General features: G+C 37.9%; 2 protein-coding genes across 14 annotated transcripts in view; one reads left to right on the plus strand and one right to left on the minus strand.

The window, feature by feature from the left end:
* PTPN13 (protein tyrosine phosphatase non-receptor type 13) overlaps positions 1-9,227 on the minus strand; it is a 204,827-nt gene extending 195,600 nt beyond the window's left edge. For 9 of the 10 annotated variants that reach the window (XM_013058070.2, XM_013058071.2, XM_004756135.3 and 6 more), the window contains exon 1: positions 8,746-9,227. The gene's annotated coding sequence lies outside the window, so the exon portion shown is untranslated. The remainder of the gene's footprint in view (positions 1-8,745) is intronic. The other variant, XM_004756136.3, reaches the window with a different exon arrangement.
* A 205-nt stretch (positions 9,228-9,432) lies between these two features.
* The window catches only part of MAPK10 (mitogen-activated protein kinase 10), a 588,472-nt gene continuing 573,219 nt past the window's right edge, over positions 9,433-24,685 (plus strand). Inside the window, exons 1-3 of one of the 4 annotated variants that reach the window (XM_013058073.2) lie at positions 9,433-9,649; positions 9,741-9,849; positions 13,548-13,622. The gene's annotated coding sequence lies outside the window, so the exon portion shown is untranslated. Of the gene's footprint in view, positions 9,850-13,547; positions 13,623-24,685 lie in introns of all 4 variants that reach the window. The other 3 variants (XM_045079393.1, XM_013058074.2, XM_004756141.3) reach the window with 3 other exon arrangements.

Genomic DNA, 24,685 nt, shown 5'->3' on the forward strand with positions numbered 1-24,685 from the left:
CGGAGGGAGGGGGTAGGGAGAGGGTGGTATGAACATTGGGGAGGGTATGTGCTATGGTGAGTGCTGTAAAGTGTGTAAACCTGGCGATTCACAGACCTGTACCTTTGGGGCTAATAATACACTATATGTTAATAAAAGAAAAGAAAAGAAAAATATACCCCTAGCTTCTTTAGGCCATTGAACCTTGTACACTGTATTTAGGTCTCTTGTACTAGCAATTTCTAATTGGAAAAAGTGGAACCAACAATTCATTGCATTAGTCTTGGATAGGGCAAGCACAAAGAATATCCCAGGCAACATTTCTCAAATCAGCACTCCTATTATGAGAGATGTTAAGAGATGTACTATGATTTCTGTAGTTACTGACAAATAAATAAAAAATTATATATATATATATATATATATATATATATGGGAGATTAATGAGGTTTATTAGCGTATTGAAGATTCTAAGCGTGTTCACAGTATTAGTTAAGAAATGTGCCCAAACATACATTCTAAACAATTTTAGTTTTTATGCTATACAACACTCCCAGGAATACAGCAACCTAAGATTAGGTAATATTAGGTAATAGCTCTGTGTGTTTGTGAGATTATGAACATGTATTTTAACATATATTATAAACATGTATTTAAATATACTAGAATTTATATACCTGAGAGTGTTGTATTTCAAAATAGATATTTTAGAAGGATACATACGTTTGTCCTCAAACATAATATCAGAAACATTTCTGGGGCTCTTTTTTAAAATTACATTGAGAGTCATATTTTAAAAATCATTCCTTTTACGTTATAAGCATTTTTCATTTTAATTCAAGTTTAATGTTTAATTCCTCTTAAAATACCTTTCTAAAACAATAACAAAGCTTTAATTGAATCAAACCTACTTTCAAAGGTATACTGCCAAAAAGGAGATTAAAAAAAACATGTTATATGTTTCAAAAGTAACTCCAAAACAGGAGATGTAATATTCTAAAAATGAGTACTGTGAAGAGAATGACATTTATTTTTACAAGTCCCACTAAGTGTATAAAAATCACATATATCAGTAAGTGCAGGATCAGTGAAAGAAACATGTAACCCAAGGAACAAAATAGTGCCATAAACTGAAACAAAAAAGTACATTAAAGTTCATATATTACATTTACCTGTGTTTAAAAAAAAACAAAACTGTTATAAATCAGAGTATACCAAAAATAATAATAGGTAGTATTTATTAAATACTTAGTTTGCATTAGGCACTACTTGAAGTGCTTATGTATATTAACTCATTTGGTCCTTTAAAAATTCCATAAAGGGGCACCTGGGTGGCTCAGTGGGTTAAAGCATCTGCATTAGGCTCAGGTCATGATCTCAGGGTCCTGGGCATGAGCCCCGCATCAAGCTTTCTGATCAGCGGGGAGCCTGCTTCCTCTCTCTCTCTCTCTGCCTACCTCTCTGCCTACTTGTGATCTCTGTCTGTCAAATAAATAAATAAAATCTTAAAATAAATAAATAAATTTTTTTGAAAAATCCATAAAAAGGGGCACCTGGGTGGCTCATTTGGTTGAGCAACTGCCTTGGCTCAGATCATGATCCTGGAATCCCAGGATCGAGTCCTTCATCGGGCTCCCTGCTCAGTGGGGAGTCTGCTTCTCTCACCGACCCTCCCCACTCTGGTGCGCGCTCTCTCTCTCATATAAACAAAATCTTAAAAAAAAAAATTCTGGGGCACCTGGGTGGCTCAGTGGGTTAAGCCTCTGCCTTCAGCTCAGGTCATGATCCCAGGGTCCTGGGATCGAGCCCCACATCTGGTTCTCTGCTCAGCAGGGAGCCTGCTACCCCACCCCACCCCGCCTGCCTACTTATGATCTCTGTCAAATAAATAAATAAAATATTTTTTTAAAAGTCCTATGAGAGGCTTGATCATTATCTTCATTTTGCAGATGAGGAAATTAAAGTACACTGAGGTTAAGAAACTTGCACAAGCTAAAGCATACTCAGAAATCAAAACCCAAGAAGACCAGCTCCATTCTCTATGCTCTAAATACCATGCTATTTTGTCTCTCTAAATCAAGCAGGTGTGGTCAACACAATGCACAGCTGGATCTAAAAACAATTGCATCTAAAAACAATTCATATATACTCAGATAGGTACACATGTGTTCATAAAGTTTTACAAGACAGTTTTACATGTTGTTTAATTTAATCTTCACAGCTGTTCTATGTCAGTGTATCCTGTCAATAGATGGACTTAGTTGGCATGAATTCAAGTAATTAAAGCTCTGTGGTCATAGATTATTCCACTTATCTGTCTTAGAAATGTGTCCTTTCTGTGCCTTGCGGAGGGTCTGGCAGAGAAAAGGGATTCAGTGTATATTTACTGAATAAAGAACAACTAAAAAGGGAGCTGGACATCAGAATGTGGTCAGATTGGTCCTGATTCATCAATACAACTATTATAAAAACACTTAGCTAGCTTGGCTCATCAACAGTGATTCTTTAGTATCCATTTAGGTGGAAGAACAGTATCACTCACTTTTCAATTAAATCTTAGTATCTCAATATAATCGTAAAATTCCTTTGAAGTCAGAAGTCTTGATGTACTAACATAAACACTAAGACTTAGATGTATACTTAAAAAATGACTCAAGATGGTCTTCATTTACACTATGAGTATGATATATTCTGTGGCCACATTAGAACATTTTTTTTTATTTAAAGATTAAAGGAAATTCCTATTAAACTTTAATAATGGAGAATATAGTCTAGATTTTTCATTGTAAGGATTGTATCATATGAATGTTGGAAGGTATATTAGCTTGAATTATAACTAAAGTAACAGTATTGCTGGGTACTATGTAATAACATAGTTCCGTTTTGCTATTCTTTTGTATATACCTCAAAGCAGTGCTAGAATTTCGAAGTTCTGATTGAAGTGAACTGAATGATACATATCTACAATTTAGTTTTATCTATTTTAGTTTTGATAATTGATCATTTCTGAACTAAAGTTTCTATTCTACTATATATATACATAGAGAGAGAGAGATACATATATTTTAATTATTAGCATTTTGTTTTTTTGTTTTACAACACTTATTCTAGCTTTCATGAAGTACAGCTATTTTAGCTTTGGCAGATTTTCACATAATACTTAAAAAATTAAGATATGTTATATTTGATAGACTGCCTGACACTTATACCTTAAACTAAGTATAGATACTAGAAGGATGAATTATACTATGTTCAAATAACTCCATAAAATTACATCTCAGCATAAGTCAAGAATATGAAAGATACTGAAGAGGGAATAAATTGAAACCTTTCAAAGAGGGAAATTCCTGTACCAAAGTACTGATTTTTTACTTCAAAACTGAATTGTACTATGTTCTCCAGAAGAGATATCTGACTACACTAAGACTTAAAATGATCAATCATCTCTTAACAGTTTAAATGTTTATTTTAAAATGATACTTTTCTAGAAAAACTGCGTTAAGTAATACTTAGTAGTGCTGGGAGAAACTAAATTTCTTAAAAGGGTTCCCTAATTTTAAAAACTTCCCAGGCTCTATCTCTTTTTCAAAAAACTCCAAGAAGAAACAAATGGAAAACACCAACTTTGAATATTTCTACCACATTCTCAAGTTATATAATCATTCTAACATTAAGTTATTCTACAAGAAAGTTTCATTTTTCCCTCACAGACTACATTAGGGCTAAGTGGAAAAGCATCAAAACATGAAAACAATATTGTATACAAAACAGTCCATCAGGCATCCTTTCAACAAAATAGCTCTCCTTGTCCTGGAGGCAACTTGTGTGATCTGAATAGGTTTAAAAAAAAAAAAAAAAAAAAAAAAAAAAAGCATGTGTTTATGTAAAAGGAAATGTACCATCCATCAATAGAAAAAAAAAAGAATACTTTCAATTGAAAATAATTTGTTTCCATTTCTACTCAGAGCATGCTAAACCAATAAAGAAAACTGATATTTTAGGGGTTTGCAGGGGGTGGTATACAAATGAGATGGGCTGCACACATGGTGTACAGTTTCTTCTAAGCTGTGCATCAGTAGTTAACAAGTGGTAAACACCAATAAAATTCATTAACACAGTGTTAGCTTCCAACCACCTCAAATTGTTTAGGAACCTCATTTTTTGTTGAAGGGGATGCTTTCCTTTGTGGGAAAAAATAAAGTCTCCCACGCATCTGTATGTTCATGTTAAAACTAATACGATGGCTTTCTGTTGGAAAATTTGATCATAACATGTGACAACTAAGCGTTTCTATAGGAAAACAAACAAAAAACAAAAACAGCTTAACCAGATAGAAAAACCTAGAATCAAATTCCAACACTTGAATTGAAATGATGACTTTCTGTTTCCCAACTTGAAACTGCTGGAGTACATGAGGTCAATGAAGTCACTGGTAAGATTTAGGGCATACTCATGCAAATAATACACACAAGTACATTGAAGTTCCACCTCTCAGTTAACTTTGAAAAGGAAAACCTTATAACTAAGTATAGCAGATTGAGAAAGGATGTAATATAAGCACCAAATACGTGGTATTCCTCTGCATTAGAAAAAAAGTATAAAAAGTAATATTGTATTTTAAATTATAAATCTGAAGGAAATGAATACACACACTTCAGATGACGAGAAAATGGAATATAAATTTCAAAACTTCTGGGTAGTGTATCAACTATGCTACAATTAAAAAGTAAAATTAAAAAAAAAGAACCTTCAGGTAATACAGAATTTTGTGATTATAGAAATTTTCCATATCTGAGCTGTCTGATAGAGCAGTTACAAGCCACAAGTGGCTACTGAGCACCTCAAATATGGTTAGCGGAAACGAAAACTTGAATCTTAAATTGCGTTTAATTAAATTAATGTAAATTTTTTCACATGTATCTGGGACTGTAACATTGGACAGTGGAGTACTAAAGAAGTAGAGAGAAGTATTTGTACCTTAAGTTCTGACTCAAATAGTAAAAGTCTTGTACATGGGCATATATCTAAGTGTTTCTGAGACAGTTTTTGTTTTTTTTTAATTCTTGTGACGTACGAAGAGAAAAGGACTATGACACAACATAAAAATGATGCTGCATTTGCGGGGACAAATTTTCTATACTCATTTTCTAGAGAGGACTAGAATATTGGTTTACAAGTTGGCTCCAATTTGTAATTTTCTTAGGGGGCTTCCAAAAATATGGATGCCTGGGTCTCATCCCCCCACTTTCTGGTTTAATTGGTTTGGGTTGGGTCCTAGGCACAAAAAATTTTAAAGCTACCCTGGTGATTCTAACATGCAGCCAGAGTTGAGTACTACTAAACTAGAAAGAAAATGAGAAAATGTTTATTAGGCATAGATGCAGTATGCAACTTAAGACATTTCTTTGCTGGTAGGCAAAGAGGGCCTTTGACAACCCAAATTTATGTCAAAACACCTGAGGGTTAAAGATGAGCTGCACATTCTAAACATTCAGAAGTGACTTGGGTTATACAATCATAAATTTTTATCAGTGAATAGTATTCAATTATGTAAAAGATTAGAAACAAAGGAAATAAACGAAATATTGAGTGTCAATTTGCCTTTGCCACTTTCATGTATATTTTATTTCATCCTCAACCTAACTTGGGAGGTAGATATTACTAATTTGCTTAACGATGTGGAAAGTAGATTTAAAGATATTCTCTAGGATTGGACATATGTTTGTCAAACAGTAAAGTCCACACTCCACAGTAGAAGGATTCTCTCTGGGGAAGTTTATTTCAGTAAAATTTTACACTGGAATCAAACAACAAAAAGGAAAAGAAGAAGAAAGAAAAAGGAGGACTCAGTGGTGGAACACAGGATATAAGGCAAACACACTAAAACAGGTACTTTAACCAGTCTGGGTTCCTGCATTATCCAAGTATCTGATAGCAAACCCTGGGAAAAACAGGTTTGTCTGTGGTTCAAATCTACACCAGCCTCTACACCAGACCATTTAGGAGTAGCTGCCTTTTATCCTAGGAACTTAAACCATTGGTCTCCTACTGCCTCATAAGCTATTTGGTAGAGTCACACATTCTTCGGACAGGATAGAACAAGATGCTTATTCACAGCTAGCTGCCTGACACTACACAGGGATAAGATAGGGGTTTTAAAGAGTTTTTCATTTTACCCCCTCCACTTAAAGGATTATTGGAACTCCCCACAGAGCATGTTATAGACCACAGTTTTGATACGGTATATTTACACTGAGCATAGAACTTTTATTTTAACCTAGGCCATGAAAGTCTTACATTAATTTACTCATTAAAAGCCATCTATTAAAAATTCAGTTCCTGAGTTGTTCAACCCATTTTAATTTTCAATTTAAGGGAGAAAGTTTCTCAGAGAAAAAAAAAAAAAAAAAAAGGTAAACCCAGAGCAACAAACCCCGCACACCCTACATATCAGGACTAATCCTTCTACCCTGAGACTCAGTGTCTTTTCTCCTTTTTCAGGCTCCCACTCTGTAAAGTGACATTAACACAATAGTGTTACATTTAGTTACATCTGAGGTTAGAAAGAATATCTTCAGTCCATGATCTAATTAATGGCACAGACTTCTCCCAAAGCATATTCCAAAATAAGAATACATTGATAGAATTAACTCCTAAATGCACTGGCTTAGGGTATGGTAGTGTTTCATTTCAATTTCAAATGGTATTTATTACTATTTAATTATACTACCAAAAAAAGTTTCATAATTCAAAATTAAAAACTCTTGTCAAAAAAGAGGAAGCAGCAGCAGTAGCTTATCCCCACTAGTCCTTTTCTCCCCAGTATGTTTGAGGACCTGAAAAAAAAAAATACCAAATTGATATAAGAAAAGCTATGATGTTTCCCCATCCAATCCTTAGCCGATTAAAAGTGGACTAAAACAAGGATTAGACCTGTTTTTTCTTAATAATAAATAATACATAAACTCCATTTTTTAAAAGAATGATACCTATTATCTACACAGAAACAACTGATTAGCCAATTCTCACATTTACTTCCTGCATTGGAGGCAGGCCTCCAGAAAAAGACAATGTAAGTTCTACAACTTTTGATCCCAATTATAGTGCCAAAATTCATCCTTTAAATTGGCATTCGTTTTAACAGTTTGTGTATGTGTTACTTGTGACACGAAAAGTTACATATAAATATTTTTGGATGTTAGTAATCACCCTCCAAAAACTAAGTAGGCTTTACATGCAGTAAACATTTGGTGGCACAAATGTAAATTCAAAAGGCAAACCTAAAAAAATGGCAAAAGTCGTAATTCTCTAATTGTAAAAGTGAAAGTTACTACAAATTAATCTTTCCTTTCTTAATAAGTAACCATAGATATTTTTCTAGCCTTAATTCCAGCTTCCATCCTACCTTCTCCCCCACACATACTCCCACAAAGCCCCTAGAACATCAAAGTTAGAACACAATGTTGTTATGAAAAAGTAGAATACATTTAGGATTGGTTAACAGAGCAGTTAGTTTGCCTGTGTATGCAATCAGTGAACCAATACAAGCATAGACTTAATAAAAAATACTAATGATATTAAAAGGAGAAATAATGTTTATCAAAGCACCACCACAGGCAAGCAGTAAGCATGATGCAAGTTTTCACTTTGATCCTGCTAACCCAGTCATCACGAATTTGGGAGAATACCAACCCTTGTTTCCAAAACACAGCGACTTTTCTCTATTTTCCAATCCTTAGCAAAACTCTACAGACGTAAATTTTTAAGTCCTGCTCATTAGTTACCAGTGCCCTTCATCCCGCAGATTAGTTGTCCTACATTTTGTTTAGGTCTCCGCCTTGAAAACAAACCCGATTGCCCCATTTTCCGAGAGGTAAACTCAGCTCCGGGCAGCTCCCTATGAAGTCACCGCGTTTGTTGTTTCAAAGATGCAATTAAACGAACATGACACAAAGCTGTCGAAGAGATTAGTTGGAAGTGTGTGGAGGTGTCAGTCACATATGTGGAAGACCCATGAAAACTGTATGGCTACAAATCTATTTTAGTTGTTTCTCCCCATTCCCCCTTCTCCAATATATTCACAACATCGGGCAATTAAACTTGGTGAGAACTTACTCGACTTTAGCAAGGTTTAGCTTTCCAGCTTTCTGTCCTTCGAATCCAGCAATGAGCAAAGGCGGGGTGGGGGTGGGGGTGGGGGTGGGGGTGGGGGACTTACCCCAGGCACCGCGAAGAAAAGCAATAAAAGAGCTTGCATCAGGCAGCAGCGTCTCTCCCTCTGCCCCTCTTCCTCCCTTCCCACCCCCTCTTCTCTAAGCCCTTACATATACACATTCTTCTGGGCGGCCTCTCACCACAGCATGTCCACAGTCATTTACAGAAATTAGAAACAGACTCCGGGATCCCTTCCCGTAGCACGCACAGCGCAGAGCTGTGCTAGCAGGATGGGGCGATGTCACTCCCTGCTACCTCGCCATCTCTTACTCCCCCTCTGGGGTTTCCTTCCCAAGAATCCGGCCTTCCTCCACGGAGAAGGCGGGGGGAAATTCACAGTGAAATTCCCAATTCACCACGAAATTCCGTCTCCTCCTTCCCCACCCAGCACCTCAGCGCGAAAACCAAAGAGAAGTTCCCTCCCCACCAGGGCCACAGAGGAGTTGGTTTCAGGGGCCAGAGCAGGAGCTGGGAGAGGAGAGGGAGCGTGGTGTACTTGGTTTTGCACTTCTGCGTGTCCACCCCAGAGCCCAGGGCTGCTCTCGTCCTTACCCGCTCGTCCGGAGACCGGTGCTGCTACTGGAGCGCGAGGCGCGGGCTGAGGGGACGCGGCGTCGGGGCGGGCCGCCGGCAGCAGCCTCGGGCGTCGAGAGCCACCACCTCTTCTCCGCCGAGCGGCTGCGGGCGTGGGCCGAAGGAGCTGAAGAAGGAGCCTGGGGAGGGGGAGAAGAGGAGCAGCATCTCCTCCTCCTCCACGCCTCGGAAACGCCCCTCCAGCGGCGACCCCCGCCGACCGCCTGACCCCCGAGCGCTGGAGATCCCCGTCCGCCCTCCCGGGCTCTGCGCGCCTCCCAGAGCGACGCCCAGACTCTCCTCAGCGGGGCGGCTCAACTCCTGCGGCCGGCTCCGAGAGCTGCCGAGCGGGCTGAGGCGGACCGGGGACCGAGTGACTGCCGCGCGCCAGCGAGACCGTCTCGAGGGGCCGTGATCATGGTGCGTGACCCTCGCCGCACCGCCGCCGCCGGAGCCACTAGTTCCCAGCACCGGCTCCACCTCAGGCACCCGCGCCGGCCCCGCCCCCGTTCCTGTCACTCAAAAGCCTTCCCGGGCTCCAGGAGGACAGCTATGGGCGCCCGGGCGCTCCCCTCCGCCTCATTGGCCCTCCGGGCCTCCCGTTCCGCCCCCTCCCTAGGGACGAGGTCGCCGGGGAGACCGGCGCCCCGGTTCCCATGACAACCGGTGCCCAGGGCCTGGCTTTTCGGGTTCTGGCTAACTAGACGCTCAGGTTGGTCGCGGGGCAGCGAAGTTCCTATCCCCTGCAGTGCGGACTCCTCATTTCAGGCCACGTTGAGAACGCGGCCGGCCGCCCCCACGCTTCCAGCCTCAGAAACAGAACTTTCTGGCCCTAGGGAGAGCGAGGGAGCGTGAAAAATGTCTAACTGCTTGCTCTTCCCCTGTGAGTCTAAGTAACCCCTCCCCCCCCCTTGTCCTCCCTGGCCTCCAGCCTTGTTTCCATATTCTCACCGGGCGGATTTGGGCTTTCAAAGGGTGAGGAGAAGAGGGAAGAGAGAGAAAGGGCGAGAAAGAGCAGGGCTGCGCCAGCTCCCGGCAGCAATATAGCAACTTGGAAATGGCGAGGTCAACGAAAACAGCTCGGTGAGTTTTCCCACACTTGTAAAGTGATCTTCAAAGGTGTGCTGGCGGCACTTCGTCAACCCCAGATGCCCTCGGGGAGACGCAAATACTCATATTTTTTGAAAAAAGGAGGTAAAGTCTTCTGTTAAAATTCCCCTGAAACTAAGATGATCCTCAAGTTAAAAAAAAAAAAAAATTAAGTAAAAGATTTGACGTAATCGAATAAAATAAAGAATACCCATTTTTCCATATAGCGCTACCCATTGCCACTTGGCAAATTTCTGTCCTAGCAGCTATCGCCCTCCTGCACACAGGAAGATTTGGCTTTCCACGATCAACAAGAAAGTCTTCCCGGATTCACGAGCAAACTGTGTCTTGTCATTTGAGTTTCAAAAGTTTGAATTTACTCCCAGAGGATAAGGTAAACTGGTCCACTCTGGACAGGTAGTTCTGGGCTGACGGTGTGGAGTCCTAGGTGAATCTAAACTTCATGGCTGCTCCAAAATGGAGAGATCTGAGGTAAAATTAAAACTGCAATCCTGGGTTCCCTAGCCCCTGAGGCGGCTGTACATGTATGATGAATGAGGGAATTAATAGTAATGATTTACCTTTGGCGAGCACTTGACTTTTCATTATCTCATTTACTAAATGAATAACTGTGATGGATGTGTTTAGTCAAATATGCCTTGCAAGTATGCGCTGAATGTAATTACTCACACTGCTAAATACAATGGAAAATGCACAGCAGAATCTCAAGATAAGGCCCTTGCCCTCAGGGAGCGAACCACAGAGCCTAAGAAAGAAAAGTAGCATTCTTGAAACAATTTGAGATTATGGCTAGAATGTGCAGCCAAACTGTGCATGAGCACAGTAGCAGATGAAAGAAAGTCTGTGGTAGGTTGAATGGGCCGGATTAGTCATATTAAGGAGCTGGGCTCTGAAGAAGGGAAGGTAGGTGGTGGGATGAACGAAGCACAGATGAGGAAAGACAGACAATCCAAGGAAACATTAAACCAGGTGCAACAGCAGGAAGAGAGAGTGGTGATAGCAAATAATAGTAAGAAGACCAGCCCAGCTGAACTAGAGAGAGAAGGATTGGAGTTGGAGCCCCCATTTTCTGAAATAGGAGTTTTTGGGTGTTCTGGTTCACGTATGAGAGCGCTGAGGTCGAACATGTGCCACTGTTTGTCACAGCAAGAAAGTTCATATATTTATTAGAAAGAAAAGCAAATCTATAATACTTGGAATAGCTTGCAAATTCAAGTCAAAAAGAAAGTATGAAGAATACAGTGTTGATAGTGTTGGAAATTTTCTCAAAAGTAGACAAACCAGTGTTGTGAGTATTGGGTTCCCCCCCCCCCCATTGAGGCCATTTCAGGTGGTTACCCTCAAGGCTTTTTCACCAGTAATCCTTCTGTTCTGTATGAGGTAAAAAATTGTATTTAAAATAAATGGCTATGATGCTAAAACCTGATGAAGAGTATAAAGAGTACACAATAGAGAAATCTACAAGTTAATCGCCTTTTGGATATAATGTAAAATTAAAATACATACTTAAGATACACTTAGACCCCAGAAGTATGTTAAAACTGCTATGGCAAAATCAAGAGAATTATGCCAGGTATATAAGAATGAATCAGTCATAGAAAACTTACTCTTTCTGTTGGCTATATTAATATGTCAAGGAAGAAAAAAAAACTATGAGTGTTTCAGTTGATGATGAAATGGATTTTGTAAAATCCAACACCATTCCTTAATAAAAACTTTTAAAGAACTTAGGATACATAATTTAACAATATATATTTTATACCCAATCCAGAAGCTTCCTTTATAATGAAACAATTATTCTCATTAAACATGGCAAGAATGCTCATCATCATACCATGAAAGGATATAATAGCCAATCCAGTGAGACATGGAATAGAAATACAAAATTAAATACTGAACATAAGTTAGGATTGTCATTTACTTGCAAAAAGTATGAAAACTCCAAGGATCACTTGAAAAACCTTTACAAGCAATGAAAGGTGAGTTAAGGTAACCAGTTTTAAAAATAAACATACAAAAAAAAATAAATAAACATACAAAATGTAGAGCTTTCCAATGTACAAATTGTAACCAATTAGAACATATACCATTTTTAAAAATCCTATTTATAATGACCACAGTGAAATAGCTAGAAATGAGTACTAAAAGAAATTAATAAAACTTACTTTAAAAATGAATTTATGAGACAAAAATGTTTGAATAAGTAAGAGATAGGGGCACCTGGGTAGCTCACTTGGTTGAGCATCTGACTCTGATCCTCAGCTCAGGTTATGAGTTCAAGCCCTGTGTTGGGTCCACTCTGGGTATGAACTTACTAAAGAAAGAAAAGAAGGAAAAAAAAAAAAAAAGAAAGAAAAGAAAAAACAAATAAATGAATAAATAAAATCTTTTAAAAAATGCATTTATCTAGTTATATGGCAATATTTATACCAACTACTATTTCTACTACTACTATTTCTACTACTAGAATTAGAATTAGAGTAAACATTGCATTTCTGAAATGTTTTTATTTAAAATGTTTACAACATGTGCCTGTCACTTTCGTTATAGAAAGTCTAGGGTGTTAAGAAGACAAACTGCCAGCTATAAAATAAATAAGTCATGTAGATGTAATGTACACAGTCAAACTGCGATTAATAATACTCTATTGTAGGGCGCCTGGGTGGCTCAGTGGGTTAAGCCGCTGCCTTCGGCTCAGGTCATGATCTCAGGGTCCTGGGATCGAGTCCCGCATCGGGCTCTCTGCTCAGCAGAGAGCCTGCTTCTCTCTCTCTCTCTCTGCCTGCCTCTCCATCTACTTGTGATTTCTCTCTGTCAAATAAATAAATAAAATCTTAAAAAAAATAATAATACTGTATTGTATATTTGAGAATTGCTGAGAGTAGATCTTAAAAGTTTTCATCACAAGAAAAAGCTTTTTTGTAAATTAATGAAATTGAAACAAAATAAGAAATTCAGTTCTTCATTCCCGCTAGACACAAGTGGCTTGTGGTTGCTGAATGGAAGAGCACAGATACAGAGCATTTCCATTATCCCTAGAAGTCCTTTTGGACAATACTACCTTAGAGGCTAGCATAGCTGATTTTTCTCTTAAAGACTAAATAAAAATGATTTCTCTTTTGCCAGCTTCTATAAACAAACAAAAGGTCAACAGATTATCACTACTAACATAAAGAATCTAAATAGCTGGCCTTAACACATATTTAATTGGGCTCCCAAGTAGCTCATGGACCTCAGAGCACTCATCACTTAGAGACCAACCTTGCATCACACTCTAAGTTAGGAACATTTTACGTGGGGCCCATGGATCGCCCCGTAATGCACTCCTTGAGATTGTATTCCAGGTATGTGTGTTTGTGCAGTTATCTAGGGAAAGCATCTGTACATTTCAACACATTCAAAAAGGGGTTTATATCTTTCCAAAAGGTTGAGATTGTGTGCTTTAAATGCCAATGGTTTAAAAATACCTCTTTACCTCAAAGATTGAAATGAATTCTAAGCTAATCTAAGTCTGTAAATAGCCCTGTTTTCCCAGCTGGCTTCTTGTGTTCATCTCAATATGAAATGTTTGTATTCAGGCTTGTACCAACTATGTTCGTGTTTTTCCTCCTTTAAGCCCAGAAACACATTCCCCCCACCCCACTTTTTTTTTTTTTTTTTTTTGCTTACAGTGTAAGAACTGCAATGGGAACTTTGCCCAGGGGAGAAGCAGAAACAAGATAAGTAATCCACCAAAACATGAGCAGGTAATTGGAGCACAAAGTCTGGCAGTGCTTAAGGAAGACTTGGTGAGATGGTACTGACACTTCCAAGCGAACCAAGAATTGGCTGGGGAAAAAATGCAGCAATGGGAACCAGATTGGACTACAATTACCCTCAAGTCCATTGAATAAACAGGTTGTTTTCTTTTGGTGGTAGCTGAACTCTAGAATGTGAGAATTCCCCTAGGATGTAGAGTTACATGACAGCAATGGCACAGATAACTCTAAATGTTGGGAGGCAGCCTGGGAGTTCAGTAAATGAAAGAGCACAGCATTTGCACTCAAAAGATCCATGTGCAAATCTTGCCAAGTCACTTCTCTTCTTTGAGTGTTATTTTCCTCATTCATAAAGTGAAGGAAATAAGAATAGCTGATATGTCTCACACAGAATAGCATGTAATGTTCTTTCAGTATTCAACAGGATTACGTGAAATCTGTGTGTGGAAACTGTAAAGTGCTATTTAAGAAAATCAAAGAACAATAAGAAAAAAGGTATGCAGATTTTTGGTATTAGTTCTAAACTTACTGAGAAAAAAAATTTTTTTAAATAGTGTCTTTCATTCTGACAAGAAACTTTAAAAAATATCTATCAGGTACCAGGGCTCACTAGTCCCATGAAAGGTTAAGTCAGAAAAAATTGATTGTGGTGCTCCTGTAACTTCCACTCTTCTTTACCAACAATTCTTAGCTCTTTTCCAATTTACCCCTCCTGGCCCCAGATTGACCAGGGTCTGTTAGTCTCTCTGGTAGAGCTGGTGGCATGTTAGGCTAAAAAAACCATCACCCACTCCTGCGTTTGCCAGTTGTTTAATGGCTCTGCCTGAGCCAAAACATTTCCTAAATGCCTTGGCTAGAAACTCTCCCTTTTAGCCACTAACGAGTTAAACTGCAAGGGTGTTAACTTTAGAATGTGGAAGTTAAAATTCACTTTACCTTCCAGCTTTCTCTCTCAGCACTTCAGTATGGATTGGTTTATCAGATTAGGTAGTTGTCACATTAAACCCCGAGGGTGAGAGATACTGGAGCCGTAAACTGTAATTAATGAAGGGGAAGAAAGAAAGAGAGAAGCTAGTGGAAGAGAAAGAGTGAGAGAGAAGGATTTGTGGGGGAGAGGTGTGTGCTATGAGGGTGACTGGCAGGGTGATGATACCAAGGGAGGGGATCAGGGAAGTACGGGTAGTACTAAAGGGGTGTGGCGCAGAAGTCAAACTGCCTAATTCTCAATTTTTACTAGGGCTGGTCCTGTCTCTGACTCATTTCTACTACTTGTCCTGGCAAGTTATGTAACTGCCTATTCAGTGTGGTTGAGTATGGCAAATAAGCGTAACCCTTCTGTTTTTTGAAACTAAGCTGTGTTTGAACATACACAAAGAAATTTAATACGAACATGCTATCATCTAAATCTGACCTATAGGGACTTGCCTTAGGGTTCATGACTGCTAATCTTGATTTTCTTAGGTGTTCCCAGAATTGGAGACCAAATCAGAAATTAAGCTTTCCAGTTTAAGTTGTGTTTTAAAGAGGGTGATTTCACACTGTCTGGTGCGAGTGAGCTGCTGTACAAGAAAGTTGATCATTAAAGGCTTTATTTGGCCGAGTCGGAGTGTTTAATAAAACAAAGCATCACTTTGTAAAAATTTCTTAAAAGTTGATTGATTCTTGGGGTGCCTGGGTGGCTCAGTGGGTTAAAGCATCTGCCTTCAGCTCAGGTCATGATCCCAGGGTCCTGGGATCAAGTCCTGCTTTGGGCTCTCTGCTCAGCAGGGAGCTTGCTTCCTCCTCTCTCTGCCTGCTTCTCTGCCTGCTAGTGATCTCTGTCTGTCAAATAAATAAAATCTTAGAAAAAAAGAAAGTTGATAGATTCTTACATCTTCCGGAATGTCTAACAGAAAACAGAGGTGAAGAAATAGTCTTATCTGCAGACACTGATGATCAATTTAGGGCTAAATCCTGGGCTAGGATACTCCTATAAACTGGAGAAATGCTGAACCTGCCACATTTTACAACCACAGAAGAGGAAACTTCTTAGAGAGTTGAAGCTGTTAGGATGAGTAGTTCTTTAGTTTAAAGTTATAGAATGAGGGGCGCCTGGGTGGTTCAGTGGGTTAAACCTCTGCTTTCCCTCAGGTCATGATCTCAGGGTCCTGGAATCAAGCCCCGAATCAGGCTCTCTGCTCAGCAGGGAGCCTGCTTCCCCCTTTCTCTCCGCCCGCCTCTCTGCCTACTTGTGATCTCTCTCTCTCTCTGTCAAATAAATAAGATCTTTAAAAAAAATAAAGTTAGAGAACGATTAAAAATTATACATATTCAAATTAAGTCTTTTATTTTTACCAAGAGCCTATCATTATACATTCATTAGCCAATCTCTTGAGGTTGGGCCAAGGCTTTTCTGACCATAAATCTGCTGTTGAGAGGTGTAGGTTCTCGTTTTTACATAAACCTTGTGTAAATGCAAAATGTTCAATTTTCTGGTTTCGTTTTTGTTAAAGGAAATGTAGAACTTGAGGACACCTGTGTCATACATTCCAGTTTTTTTTCCTCTGGTAATTCATGGTAGTAACTTGTCTTTTCATAGCATTCAACTTCATTTTTTAAAAAATTGTGGTAAAATATACATAACCCAAAATTCACTACTTCAAGTGTTTTTAAATGTCAACTTTATTTTCACTTTGCACTTTGCACTTAATAAAGTATATAAAAATTAAATTACCTAATTACATTAGCAAGAATAATTCACATTAAAAAAAAAGAATTTGGGAAACAAACTTTTTATTTTTTTTTAAAGATTTTATTTATTTATTTGACAGACAGAGATTACAAGTAGGCAGAGAGGCAGGCAGAGAGAGAGAGAGAGGAGGAAGCAGGCTCCCTGCCCAGCAGAGAGCCTGACGCGGGACTCGATCCCAGGACCCTGAGATCATGACCTGAGCCGAAGGCAGAGGCTTAACCCACTGAGCCACCCAGGCACCCGGGGAAACAAACTTTTTAAAAAAGATTTATTTATTTTAGAGAGAGCGAGAGAACCCACGTGCACACGTGATCTGGGTTGGAGGCTGGTGGTGGAGGGTAGAGGGGGAGGGAGAAAAAGAATCCTTAAGCAGGCTCTTCACTGGCTGCTCAGCCCGATGTGAGACTTGATCCCAGGACATGAGATCATGACCTGAGCCAAAATCAAGAGACAGCCGCTTAACCAACGGAGCCATGAGGTGCCCCTAAAAAAATTGATTTTTATGTAAGCTTCAGAAGGTCACAATTTTAGTCTGTTTTATTCACTGCTGTGTCCCTGCCTCCTAGAATAGAACCTGTCACAGCGTGGACACTCAGGTACTATTAAGGGAATGAATGAATGGCTACTGGTAGTTATAACTCAGCTGGAGGAAGCATAAATGTGCAGGTATGCTATGAGATAGCCCATTAATAAATTTTCAGTGGCTACGGACATCAGTCTTTTTTATAGGGGGAATGGAGAACATCAGTTAATCTTACAGTTTGTCTAAATGAAGGTCATTTAATAGAGCTGTTTTCTTTCTTTCTTTCTTTCTTTTTTTGGACTGAACTTTTCTTAGTAGAGTTATTTTATTTTGAAAAATCCCAATACAGTGTTTAACACAATATCTTTTTTTTTTTTTTTTTTTTTTTTTTTTTTAAAGATTTTATTTATTTATTTGACACAGATCACAAGTAGGCAGAGAGGCAGGCAGAGAGAGAGAGGGGAGAAAGCAGGCTCCCTGCTGAGCAGAGAGCCCGATGCGGGACTCGATCCCAGGACCCTGAGACCATGACCTGAGCCAAAGGCAGCGGCTTAACCCACTGAGCCACCCAGGCGCCCTAACACAATATCTTATACGCAATAAGTTTCAGAAGATATTAATCTTTGTTGATTGTTGGTTGATCTTTTTATCCTTGTTACTCTGCTGAGGGAAGGGGAGAGAGAAAGGGGTGAGGACAAATAGAAGAGATACTAATATTGCATATATACTCTTGGAGTGTGGAGGGGAAAAGAGACTTTTCTACTCTCTCCAAACAGTTACTGAACTTTGCCATTAATATGAACTCAAAGAATAATGAACTCTCTTCCCTTTGATCAGAGAATATACTCCAATTACTCAGCTTTCAATAAACATTCCCTTGCTTCATTGTAGTATCCTCCATTCCCTTGTCCAGTTCTCTGGATGGGGAAGTCTTCTCAGTACCATCAATGGCAACTTGAATTAGATGATGAATTAAAGTATCTATCATCCAAAAATATGTTAGCTAAAAATCACTGTCTTTATAATTCTCACCAGCCTGGCCCATAGACTGGATGGATTCTGGTTATATTACTAACACAGATTGACCCCCATCTTCTTCCATACATAGGACCTTAGACTCCTGAAAATGTAAGCTACCTCCCATACTTCCAGTATTCTCCAGGTGATGTTTTACATGTTCTGTAATTTGACTTTGTGCTTATAATTTGTAATTGACTTTGTGCTTATACTCAAACTCCTCCTGAAAATCTAATGCCTGAATATCATTTGCAGTAGTGTGCTTGCTTGTACCCTCCATGAGACAATCAGTATTAGTATCAAGGAGATCATCTCTTGGTGCTCCTGAAGCTGTCAACAATGAGCCAGAGCTGGGCTGGGCTCAACTGCCAAATTAAGGCCACCATTGTGCCATACTTGGTCACGTGATTCTCAAAGCAATACTGCTTATGTTCATTATATCACCATGTCTCTGATGAGGGGCGCCTGGGTGGCTCAGTTAGTTAATCCTCTGCCTTTGGCTCAGGTCATGATCCCAGCGTCTTGGGATTGAGCTCCACATTGGGCTCCTAGCTTAGGGGAGTCTGCTTCTCCCTCTCCCTGCTATTTATGCATTCTCTGTTTCACTCGCTCGCTCTTGCTCTCTCTTTCTCAAAAAAATAGATACAATCTTAAAAAAATCATTTAAAAAATATCTCTGATGACATTAACTATTTTAAGTAGATGGAGGTGAAGGGAAGTAGTCATCATGACATGGCTTTGCCTTTGTTGTCCCCACCCTACCCACACACTTGCACTCGTACACATACTCTTTCCCCGTTCTTAGGCCGAACATAGGAAGTATTTCTGTGTGTAAACTCTTTCAGATAGTTGCTTTGAGACATCATTACCCCTCCCATCCAGCAAATAGTCAGATTCTGATAATCAGAATATTGCTAGAGGATGTGGTGGGGAATCAGTACCATTCTTTTTTAGATAAGAGAGATAGTCTCTAGTTAGAGCATCATCTTTTACTTTGGACATCTAACAATGTTTTTCTCAGTAGAATATAGACTCTTTGAGGACAGTGCATCAGAAAGGCTATTAGGTTCAAGAAATAAAATATCTGATAAATAGTGACTTAAACAGAAAGGATTATTATTCTCATAAGAAGCTACATGGTAGGCAGCTGCTTCTGATGTCCAAGCCTGGGTCACTGCAGTTCAGTTCTTCTTTGCCTTCCTCTTATAATCCTAATAGGATGGCTGTGACTGCAGATATACAATTCTCTTTCAAGACCAACAGAACAATGGAGAAGTATGGAGTCAGCCTTCGCTGTTTTCCCTCTCTTCTTCTTTCTCTGTCTCCATATATATATATATATATATATATATATATATATATATATAAAAAATTTATATATATATGAATTTAATATAAAATTTAAACTTTTCCCAAAAGACTATACTCCAGTATGTATTTACCTACATATTATTGGCCGAAATTGTATAAGGCTAAGTACAAGGATAGCAAGGAAGTAAGTGCTTAGTTTTGTAGCCTTAGTTTTATAGCAAAGGCGGGAATGGGAAACAGGGTTTGGAAATGGATATTGGATTATGGAAGCAATCACCAGTATCTGCTACTTTAGGATTCTCAGCATGGGTATACTACAGGCAGAGTTTTGTTTTGGTGAGAGTAGAGTGAACAAATTATATGGATGTAGTAACAATAAGTTTTTTCATGAATCTTTGGTAAACAAGCAAAAGCTTTATAAGCTATTTCAATTTAAAACAAATTTTAAATAACGATACAATAATATTTTCATAAAATAATGTATTGATTATCTTTATGTCACTTCAATAATTATATTAATAACATATAACCACAGTATTAAAATATAAAAGTAGTTATCAACTAAAATGCAGAAATCTTACAAAAGAGATTATACTTTACGTGAAGTATCCTTTGTTTCTCAATTTCTATAGAAAATATCTTTCAGAGGTTCATTGGTTTGGTTCCCAATTTCTGTTTGGTGGTCATCAGTGCCAGGCCTCTGCCTCTCTCTCCCCCACACTGTTTTATAAGTGTGTTTTCTTTAGATGATACAGATATTATTTCAGTTTTGCTCTAGTTGTAGATTAAGCCAAGTAAAATGTAACAGCTCTAAGGCACAAGAGGCTTGTCATGGAGAAGAAAACAAAGAGCCAAAGTAGTTTCTTCGATATGATCGTGAATGAAGTTAAGGTTTATATAGTTGTTTTTTTAAAAAAAAGATTTTATTTATTTATTTGTCAGAGACAGAGGGAGAGAGAGTGAGCGAGCACAGGCAGACAAAGAGGCAGGCAGAGGCAGAGGGAGAAGCAGGCTCCTGCCAAGCAAGGAGCCCGATGTGGGACTCGATCCCAGGACCCTGGGATCATGACCTGAGCCGAAGGCAGCTGCTTAACCAACTGAGCCACCCAGGCATGCCAAGGTTTATATAGTTTTGGTAAAACCAAACTCGTGAGTTAATATTTGTATGATACATACAAAACGTCTTTTGTTTAATTTTGCCCGTTTCATACTGCTATTATAATCATTCTCTGAAAAGTATATATTTATATTAGTAATATAGCATCTTTCCCTTGAAAATAATATCATTTTATATGGTACTTCCAACAATGTAAAGAAAAATGTATCCATTATTTTGCCTTGGACTTTTAAATTTCTTCCTGCCAACATGGATTGCTTTTGACCTTGAAAGAACTAAAAATTCCTTTTGGCTTACCTTTTCTATTCTTTCATAAATGAATTTGATAATTGTTGTTACTTTCATTTTTATATATGGTAAATATTGCTTGTACTTTTGAAGACAAAGAAAAAAGCTTATAAATTCACTATAAGATTCCTGAGAATTCTTAATATGGTTGGCACCTGATTAATAATATTTTAGCAGAAAATAAACTTTTATTTAGGCATCAACAAATCATTTGATTCACTTGCCATCTCAGTGTTTGAAGATAGGTATGAGTGATTTACCATGTTTTTGTAATTTCTAGAAACTCAATAATAACGTATAACATGTAGTTCAATGGTTATGCAGTGTTTTTATTCCTATTACTATTTTTAAAAATTGATAGTGTATGCAAAGATATACGGATATAGCTTGTACAAAGAATTTCAAGTTCTTACATCTCATCTTCATCAAAGGAACACATAAAGGATGTAGAACTCAAAGAAAAATAACTTCGCTATACAAAACTGAACAAGAGTGAACATATAACATCTGCCAGAAGAATTTGGTGTGATTGAAATGATCTTTGGAGAAGTATTGTTACTTATTGTTTTTCTTTGTTTTTATTGTGGATATATATAATTTTCATGGAAGAATCTTGACTTAATTTTCCTAATTAGAAGACTAATATAATCTATAATTTGACAGTTTTATCATATTTTGATAGCATATTATTATTTTTTAACCTCTAGAGAGTTGGAAGGAGTATATACTTTCTTTGCTTATGGTAGTTATTAATTAGATAGCTAATTTTTTCTTGTTATTTTATATTTCTTAAAATTTTTTCTCTCCTTGCTTTGAGGCATGCAGCTAATTTTTCCATTTCTTTCTGTAGTCTTTTATTTGAGACAAGGGTATGTTCATATACCTAAAGAAATTCAAATAGATATGGTGCAATAACTTCCGATTATCTCCTAGGTCTTCCCCTATGTTGGAAGTAATTTCTTTCCCCACTTCAGACAGAAGAGAGCCACTAAATTTAATATATACCCCAAAGATAATATTAATTTGAATTGGAATAGAAGACCATTCATTCAAATACCATTGACATTCTATAATAGTGATTTTCCCAGGAATATAGAATAGGCTTTGCTCCTGGGAAGAATCTTAGAAGGGACAGAGAAAAACAAACTCTCCTTTGATTTCACAGTTCTAACCAAATTAACCATGCCGTAAAGCCTGTGAAGAGGAGTATTCCTAGGTTAACTTGATGGATAGTTATGTGCTGCATTTTTTCTTTTTCTCTTCTACCAAGTTCCCATTATGAGTTCCACCGTAAGAAATGGGTTTCCAACTGAGCTGCCCAGGTTGCATGGGGTTGGGGTTTGGAAAATAAATGATAGAAAGAAAGGTGGAAGTGTTTAATTATTTATACAATTCCAAGCCCCATAACTTCCCATTAAAATCTTGTTGGAAGGCTCACCTGGGTGGCTCAGTGGGTTAAGGCCTCTGCCTTCGGCTCAGGTCATGATTCCGGGGTCCTGAGATAGAGCCCCGCATTGGGCTTTCTGCTCAGTGGGGAGCCTGCTTCCCCCTCTCTTTCTGCCTGCCTCTCTGCCTGCTTGTGATCTCTATCTGTCAAATAAATAAATAAAATATTTTTTTAAAAAATCTTGTTGGAAAAAATTTGATTTCAATGTGATTAGTTAGACTTTTAGCATTTGTTTTATAATCTTTCACTATGCCAAGAATGATATTTTCTTTAGATACGAGAAAATAAAAACTTTGATAAAGTGGCGTGTTATTTAAATTTTAAGCTATTACTATTGAACAGTACAAAAAATAATACAAAATTTAGCCAAACTAAATCCATTGATTTAATTAATTAATTAACTAATTTTTAAAAGAGTTTGCTTATTTATTTTAGAGAAAGAGAGTATGCACATGAAAGTGAGGGGAGGGGGAGGAGAGAGAGAGAATCTCAAGCAGACTCCCTACTGAGCAGGGACACCCCCCACAACCTGGAGCTGGATCCTAGGACTCTGGGATCATGACCTGAGCCAAAGGCAGATGCTTAATGACTGAGCCACCCATGCGCCCCAAAACATAACTATTTGTTAAAGTACAGTACAGGTTTTCTTGAAGTTGGCTTAACTAGTAATTTTAAAATATCTTAAAAACAGAAATTGTACACCTGATTAAAAAAAAAAATTTTTTAGTACTGAAAACTAAAAAACTTTAAAAATTGTTAATTATTTCATAATTAAATAGTTAAGTAATTATTATATAATTATTATGATGGTCAATATCTTTAATAGAAAGATGTCATCTCTCTGGACTTAAATTTTCTAATGTATTAAGTGATGAGTCTAAGATGGCCAGACTTTAACTAACATAAATTTTTTTTAATGATTTTATTTATTTATTTGAGAGAGAGAGCAGAGGCAGGGGGTGGAGCAGAGGGAGAGGGAGAGAAACTCTCAGGCAGATTTCTACTGAGTTTGGAGCCTGATGCAGGGCTGGATCTCATACACCTGAGATCATGACCTGAGTCGAAAGAGTGAGGCTCTTAACCAACTGAGCTACCCAGGTGCTGCAACTAACATAAATTTTTTAAAAAAATATTGTTATGTGAAATAAAGTAAGAAATAGAACATGCATGTGAGAAAGAACAAAAATACACACACATATATGCACCTGCATATGTATCTAGATTTGCTGTGTTTACATAAAGAAATATTGAGAGGATTCAACCCATCGAAAATGCTATTAATAGTGGTTACTTGTAAGGAACAGGGAAGAATGGGCAGTATTCCTGAATGTGGACAGCAGTTGGAGCAACACTTCTTACTGTATACACTTTGATACCATTTTGCCTTATGAAACATGTGAAATTGCCTAGTCAGAGCAAGCACAACAAAAGGCACACATACAGAACCTTAACCAGGACAAGAAATATCTGAGGAAAGAAAATAAAGCTGGGGGGAAGGAAAGAGAGCTGGGGAGGATTCTTGAAAATGGCTTTTGTTTTCTCTGAGAGTAAAGAGATACTCTGTTGACCCAATGTATTGCTACAGGAGTGACTTGAACTTGGTATCTTTCTTCCTTTCCCCATAGCTCATCCTGTTAAAGTCTGTTATTACTGTTGCAAGATATTGGGGGGAGGGGGAGTGAGTTTCCAAGTTGAATTTCTGTTTTCTACATGGATCTTTAAAGGTTGTGTGATATATACATATTTAAAAATAATGATTAAGAACAATAGTGTTATCCTTATTTACCTTGGCTCTAATATTTTTTTAAAAAATAATTTCATTGTTTCTCTAATATAGATGTTTTTATATATGTAATTATAGAGCTGGTAATATATCATTATCTAGTAAAGCTACTTTTTCTTGTTTGCTTATAATAAGGTCTGAAATAGCTTTTCCATTAGGAATCCAGATCATCAGGATTTTCTGTCTGAAATCCTTCATTATGTTGCAAGTTGGAACTTGATATGCAAGATGTCAATCAAGACAAAAGTTTTCTTTTTATATATTCTGTCCTCCATGCATTTTTCCAACTTTTCATTTAATCAAAATTTACTGAGAGACAACTCTTATAAATTACATTTTTCTAAACACCTCTAAAATATAGGAAACATGGGGCACCTCGGTGGCTCAATCGTTAAGTGTATCCTTCAGCTCAGGTCATGAACCCAGTGTCCTTGGATCGAGCCCCACATCAGGCTCCGTGCTCCGGAAGCCTGCTTCTTCCTCTCCCACTCCCCCTGCTTGTGTTCCTTTTTTTGCTGTCTGTCTCTGCCAAATAAATAAATAAAATCCTTAAAATTTTTTTTTAAAAATTTAAAAATACAGTAAATAATTATTAAGCTGAGAATAGTTTATGATTTGGATGTTCGTAATTATTTTAACATTCAGAAATAAATATAATTCAAATAAATCTTCAGTCTTTTAAAAAACAGCAAGAAACAAGAAAAGCAAACAACAAACAACACTCAAAACCAAACAAACCCAAAACAGTCCACTGGCTCTTATTTAATTGAGGCAACTAGTTTTAATTTTTCCAGTTCTTTCTTCTGATAGTTACTTTCATGTTCCTAAATAACA

Source organism: Mustela putorius, unplaced genomic scaffold (assembly GCF_011764305.1).
Source record: "Mustela putorius furo isolate JIRA1106 unplaced genomic scaffold, ASM1176430v1.1 tig00000382_pilon_pilon_pilon, whole genome shotgun sequence".
In the NCBI taxonomy this organism is placed as follows: Eukaryota; Metazoa; Chordata; class Mammalia; order Carnivora; family Mustelidae; genus Mustela; species Mustela putorius.